This window comes from Hyperoodon ampullatus (assembly GCF_949752795.1).
Source record: "Hyperoodon ampullatus genome assembly, chromosome: 11".
NCBI classification, from domain to species: Eukaryota; Metazoa; Chordata; class Mammalia; order Artiodactyla; family Ziphiidae; genus Hyperoodon; species Hyperoodon ampullatus.
In genome coordinates this window covers 67,420,753-67,427,939 of record NC_136924.1, presented here as the reverse complement: position 1 = coordinate 67,427,939, position 7,187 = coordinate 67,420,753, and the positions used below count along the sequence as shown (strand labels likewise).

General features: G+C 40.4%; 1 pseudogene across 1 annotated transcript; it reads right to left on the bottom strand.

Moving 5' to 3' along the window:
* Positions 1–2,581: 2,581 nt before the first annotated feature.
* On the bottom strand, positions 2,582–4,818 carry LOC307060196 (hsc70-interacting protein-like; annotated as a pseudogene). The gene is made up of 2 exons: positions 3,984–4,818; positions 2,582–2,850 (listed from the first exon to the last, which is right to left on the bottom strand). The product of its transcript is annotated as a hsc70-interacting protein-like (transcript).
* Between the last annotated feature and the right edge of the window lie 2,369 nt (positions 4,819–7,187).

The window sequence follows — 7,187 nt, the reverse complement described above, 5'->3', positions numbered from 1 at the left end:
ATTGGGGTAACAGAACTGTTGCAAAACTAGATTTTGGTGATGGTTGCCAAATTCAGTAAACTTACCAAAAACAAAACAACAAAAACATTGAATTGTACTGTTAAAATGGGTAACTTTCATGGTATGCAAATTATACTTCAATAAAATTATTTTTTTAAAGTGAATATAGCACAAGGCCACATACAGTAAAGGTAAAGTGAGTGATGGAAAGGTTGAAAAAAGGATATGAGTGTGGAATATGTGTGTGTGTATGTGCTGTATGTGTTATCTTGGGCTGGCAGACAAGCACAGATGAACCCAACCAGAGGTGCAACGGGAAAGATCAGGTTCAGTTCTGGCCTCAGGGCCCACAGTGTCATTCTTTCCCCTGCCCGTTTCTTGACCTCCTGCTTGCTCACCCTTGGCAGGCTGCCTGGAGACCCAGTGGTCTATGGCCCAGTGGACTTCCTGAGCCTAGCTTGACCCAAAGGCAAGTGTCAGCAAAGCATGTCACCCCTCTCCACTCCCACATACCTAGCTCTCCATCAGGCTGGCTGGGGCCTCCTCCATCAGAGAGGGGACTCTGGGAGTGAAGACCTGCTTAGCCTGCAATGGTCTAGCCCTAGCCTTCCAAAGCACAATGATAACACCTTTCCATGTCCCCTTAGATCCGTCCCACATTACTTCCTATGGGTTCTCTCACAGGGAGATTGACAGGAAACTCTGGGCTGGTTGTTTACCTCTGATATACTATTAATATTGTTGAAAACGTTTCTTAAAATGATAGCTTTCCGTGTATTTAGGGATCAATCAGGCCCCCTAACCTAACCTTGGATTAACCATCACACACCAGGGGTACACATAAATGACAGAAAATAAATAAAAATGAATGAATTCTATTTTTGAGAGTTTGAAACCTTCCAACTTAATAGGAAACAGAGTGGAAATGGGAATGATATCCTCTTATTCTTTCAAACATCTCTGTGTCTTAGGGTCTTATAGAAAGCAGATTCAAAATAGATGCTTATTGGATTGATTAGTTCAAACGAAACAATAACAACATTCCCTTTTTCTAAAATTCCAGACTCGATTTTGGAACCAGCCAACTCCCCTTTGGAAATCCAACAGAAAAAAAAGTAATTCATTGAAAAAATAATAATAGGTTCCTTCAGGAGACAACTCCTGAGAGGAGGCATGTATCTTGCTCCAGCTGGTACTTTCACATGTAAGTGATTTCTTAAATCATTCAAGACATAATGACAAAAATGCCATTGACATTTTCCTTTCTGCTAAGGTAACAAGAAAATGGCCTTGGAGATAAACTCTAGAAATTTTTCTCTCATACGACTATTAGTGTTCTTTTTTTAATCTCTGAAAGACCTAGGACAGACTTTAGAAATTAGATACCTTCTGTCAAATTGCAGTCTAACAAGATTACAGGTTATCTTGGGTCTCAAGTCACATGTTATAAAGATGGGAAGGTCATCATTTGGAAGAAATACAGTTTGTAATACGTACTCTGATAGTAATCTCCCTGGGGCCCCAAAATATGACGGTAACTACTTCATAAGGTTGGTGAGTGGATGATGCAATGTGCAGGGATTGGCACACAATGTAGTACCCAATCAATGACTGTGGTAACGGTGGTTATCACCCTTTAAATATAAATAAAAAGAAGAGGAGGGCTTCCCTGGTGGCGAAGTGGTTGGGAGTCCGCCTGCCGATGCAGGGGACACGGGTTTGTGCTCCGGTCCGGGAAGATCCCACGTGCCGCAGAGCGGCTGGGCCCGTGAGCCATGGCCGCTGAGCCTGCACGTCCAGAGCCTGTGCTCCGCAACGGGAGAGGCCACAACAGTGAGAGGCCCGTGTACCGAAAAAAAAAAAAAAGAAAAAAAAGAAGAAGAGGAAAGGTAAATCGCCAATAATCATTTGGAAGGTAAATGCAGATTTAAACCAAAATTAGATACCACTTTTCAGCCACTCCAGCATAGTACTAAGAGTTAGAAAAATTGTGAAGCAATGGGAAAGCCCATCCACTGCTAGTAGGAATATAAATTAATACAACCAAATTGGAAAGGAGTTTCACATTATCTTGAAAAGTTGAACATACACATCCTCGATGACCCAGAAATTCCACTCCTAGGTACATACCCTACAGAGGTTTTGTGTATAAAGCCTCAGCGATCATGAGCAAGAATGTTTGTAGCAGTGTCATTTATCATACCAAAGAGTTAGAAACAATCCTACTGCCCACTGAGCTTGGATAAATAAACAGTGGTATAGATACACAAGAGAAGAGTATATAGCAGTAAAAGCAAATGAACTGTAATTGTTCAATTCAAACATTTAATTTTACTTTATTTTTTTAATTGTTTGAAGTTTTCAATTTCTAGTAGGAAAACATCATCTGAATGAATACCCTAATGGCAAACCATTGTAAAATATTTCAGCTGCATTTGGGGCAGAGGGGTAGGGATTATCCTCAAAGCACCCCAGTTTTCTTCATGAGAAGATCAGAGGTACACGGTTCGTATTACTGTGACATCCATTAGGTGATCTAAGTTGCTTTACCTTCAGCAGGGGCTTTATTTGTCAGAGGGCATTATGCTTGACCTCCAAATTTGGCCGACAATTTACTGATGAGATTCATAACCTTTGGGTTGCTCTGATATTTTGACATATTTGCTGAGTTCTGAGCCACATCCTGGAAGGCCACCATAGCTTCTGGATCCTGCATGGCTGCAAGAACCTCTGGATCACTAAGAATTTCATTGAGCCCAGGCATTCCTGCCATTCCAGGCATGCCCCCTCCCATTCCAGGCATTCCTCCAGGAAAATTACCAGGATTCCACCAAGATAAACAAATGGGACCTAATGAAACTTCAAAGCTTTTGCACAGCAAAGGAAACCATAAACAAGACCAAAAGACAACCCTCAGAATGGGAGAAAATATTTGCAAATGAAGCAACTGACAAAGGATTAATCTCCAAAATTTATAAACAGCTCATGCAGCTCAATAGCAAAAAAACAAACAACCCAATCCAAAAATGGGCAGAAGACTTAAATAGGCATTTCTCCAAAGAAGATATACAGACTGCCAACAAACACATGAAAGAATGCTCAACATCATTAATCATTAGAGAAATGCAAATCAAAACTACAATGAGATATCATCTCGCACCAGTCAGAATGGCCATCATCAAAAAGTCTACAAACAATAAATGCTGGAGAGGGTGTGGAGAAAAGGGAACACTCTTGCACTGCTGGTGGGAATGTGAATTGGTACAGCCACTATGGAGAACAGTATGGAGGTTCCTTAAAAAACTAAAAATAGAACTACCATATGACCCAGCAATACCACTACTAGGCATATACCCTGAGAAAACCATAATTCAAAAAGAGACATGTACCAAAATGTTCATTGCAGCTCTATTCACAATAGCCCGGAGCTGGAAACAACCTAAGTGTCCATCATCGGATGAATGGATAAAGAAGATGTGGCACATATATACAATGGAATATTACTCAGCCATAAAAAGGAACGAAACTGAGCTATTTGTAATGAGGTGGATAGACCTAGAGTCTGTCATACAGAGTGAAGTAAGTCAGAAAGAGAAAGACAAATACCGTATGCTAACACATATATATGGAATTAAAAAAAAAAAATGTCATGAAGAACCTAGGGGTAAAACGGGAATAAAGACACAGACCTACTTGAGAACGGACTTGAGGATATGGGGAGGGTGAAGGGTAAGCTGTGACAAAGCGAAAGAGAGGCATGGACATATATACACTACCAAACGTAAGGTAGATAGATAGTGGGAAGCAGCCGCAGAGCACAGGGAGATCAGCTCGGTGCTTTGTGACCGCCTGGAGGGGTGGGATAGGGAGGGTGGGAAGGAGGGAGATGCAATAGGGAAGGGATGTGGGAACAGATGTGTATGTATGACTGATTCACTTTGTTATAAAGCAGAAACTAATAAAAAAAAAAAAAAAGAAACCACCTGGAAAAGAGCCATACTGAGCTCCTGACGGTCGTCTGGCTTCTCCTCTCTCTGGGCTCTCTCATGTTCTTCCCGAGCCTTCTTGACCTTTTCTATTCTTTCTTTGATCTCTCGCCCTTCAGGTTTTCGCTCATACTTTCTCCGACGTTCAGCAATTTTCTGGGCCCTTGGTTGAACTTCTTTCATAATTGCACTAGCATCTTCATCATAATCCAGTTTACAGACAAGGGCAAGATCATGGGCAGCTTCTTCCCAATGGCCCAAAAGTCTGTGCGCTTTCCCTCGCCACTTGTATGGCTGAGCTGAATCAGGATTTATTTCAACAGCTCTGTCACAGTCTCGGATGGCAGCATTTGGCTTCTGTAATTTGATGAAGACACTGGCTCTCTTGGCATACAGAATGGCCAAACGAGGATTTAGCTTGATGGCATCTGTGAACAAGTCATGGCTTTCTGTAGTTCACCATCATTTAGGGCATCAACGGCAGCCACTTTTTTTTTATCATTTGCCTAACCCATCATCTCCTCAGTTATCTATACATTTTCATCTCCCATTTCTGGAGGGGCATCAGTGTCTGGTTCATTCACACCTTCATTGTCAATTTCTAGATCACCTTCCTCACTTGATGGTTCATCTGTCTTTATGTTTTCCTCCACCTTCTTACTGTTTTTTCTTCCTTGGTATTTGCTTCCAATTTAGTTTTATGAGTAGCAGGTCGTATTTTACCCCCCATGCTCTCCACCCACTCCCTCAGGAAGCACATTTCCTCGGTGTGCAGAACGCTCGGGTCCTGCTTGCACATTTTCACGAAGGCTCGAGGCTCGCTCACTTTGTGCGGGTCCACTGTCCAGAGGCAGCGGGAGGCAGCGGGCGTGGCAGAGGCTGAGGCCAGATTCCAGCAATCAAACATTTTAGAAACACAATGTTGAACTGCGGTGTGACTCCATTTTCAAAAAAGACAAAACTAAACAATATGCCATTGGGGACACACAGAAAAGCAATGGTTTCTCTGTGAAGATGTTGAGGAATGGGGCTGGGAGGCATTCACTGGGACATTAGGATTTCAAAAGAACTGACGATGTCCTATTTCTTAAACTGGGCGGTGGGTTCAAGAGTATTTTTTTTTCTCTCTAAATATATTCTCTTGTGTGCACAAATTATTCCTAATAAACATGAAAATAAATCTTAATATTCACTACAAAAAATCAATATGGAATGTGATCAGGTGATCCCCCAAAGAAATCAATAACTAATAAGCTGATTTTTTAATCTTCAAACTTACTAGTAGTCAAATAGTTCTAAAATTTTTTAACATAAAATTTTAAAATGAGTAGTGTTCTTCAGCACTCAGGTTAACGAAGGTATTTTTAAAATAATACTTAATGCCTGTGTTAATGCAATGAGATGGACATAGTTATACTCTGCTGGAAGCGTAAATCAGCACAAGTTTTCTAAAAAGCTGTTTGATGACATATATCAGAAAGCCTTAAAAGTTGTTCCTTTGATTTAGTAATTCCATGAAATCTCAGAAAATCACAAGAGATTGATTCAAAGATTTAGACTCTATATAGCACTGTACACAAGTAGCCAAAAATGCAAAAACATTTATACATTCATGCAACAAATATTTATTGAGCACCTACTATGTGCCAAGTAGTGTTTGGGGCACGTGCAATACATTGGTGAACAAAATTGACAAAAATCTCTACCCTCATGGAATTTACATTACAATGGGAGGAGTAGATAATAAATGGTAAACTTAGTAAATAAAGTATAATAGTACATGAGAAAATAATAGACGCTGTGGAAAAAAAAGACAAAGCAGAGCAAGATAAGAGCAATCAGGAGTGGCTGGAGGCAAGACAAAAAGGAACAGTTTCCTTCATTAAGAAGATGACGCCTGAGCACAAGATTCTAAGGAGGTGAGAAATCTGGGTAGTGGGTCTTTGGGCATTCCAGGCAGAAGGAACAGCTAGTGCAAAGGCCCAGGGGCACAGTTTGTCTGACAATTAGAAAAACAGTAAGGAGTCCAGTGGGGCTGGTGTGGCCTGGGCAGGGAGAAGAATAGGAGATGAAGCCAGAGAGATAAGAGTTGGGGGCAACCTTGAAGGGCCTCAAAGGCCATCATAAGGATGTAAGCTTTTACTCTTAGCAAAATGGGGAGCCCTTGCAGTGTTTGGAGCAGAGAGCTATGATGTGACTTATATTTTTTAAAGTTCAAACAATGTTCAAACAATAGAGCAATGACTAAATAAATTATAGTAAGTCTTTGCTTGTTCAGAGTAGGAGCTCAGAAAATATTTGGAGAACAAATGCATATACTAAAATATTACACAACCATTAAAGATTATAACTGCAATGAATATTCAGGGACATGGAAAAATTCTTATCATGCATATTAAATGAAAAAAATATGGTTAAAAAATTATGGCTCCAATTTTGAATAGATAGGTAGGTATGTAGATAATTGATAGATAATGGAAAGAGAAATAGATTTAAAAAAAAAACTATAGGGAGATACCATCTAATACAAAATGGTTTTAAGTAAATGGTGAAATTACAGGCGTTTTTATAGTATTTGTTGTATTTGGGGTATTTCTGGATTTTTTTTTTTTAAGCAGAGGTCTTCTTAGAAGCCCATATGATTTAAATTTATTTATTTATTTATTTATGGCTGTGTTGGGTCTTCATTTCTGTGCAAGTGCTTTCTCTAGTTGTGGCAAGCAGGGGCCACTCTTCATCACGGTGCGCGGGCCTCTCACTATCGCGGCCTCTCTTGTTGCAGAGCACAGGCTCCAGACGCGCAGGCTCAGTAATTGTGGCTCATGGACCCAGTTGCTCCGTGGCATGTGGGATCTTCCCAGACCAGGGCTCGAACCCGTGTCCCCTGCATTGGCAGGCAGATTCTCAACCACTGTGCCACCAGGGAAGCCCTATTTCTGGATTTTTAAAGAATAATAATGTATTACTTTCATAATCATAAAAAAATATATATATATTTTTAAAACCTACCATAGGCATATGGTATTCTTTGTAATTTCTATGCTGAATGTCAGGAAATATATCCATCGATCAAAATTATTAGATTTTTTTCTGGGTTCCTGGGAAAATGGAAGGTATTTGATATTCATTGGCTGAATTTAACAGCAGGCAGCCTGCAGTTCATCAGTGAGGCTGTCACCAGTAGTTCAATAAATCCATTGG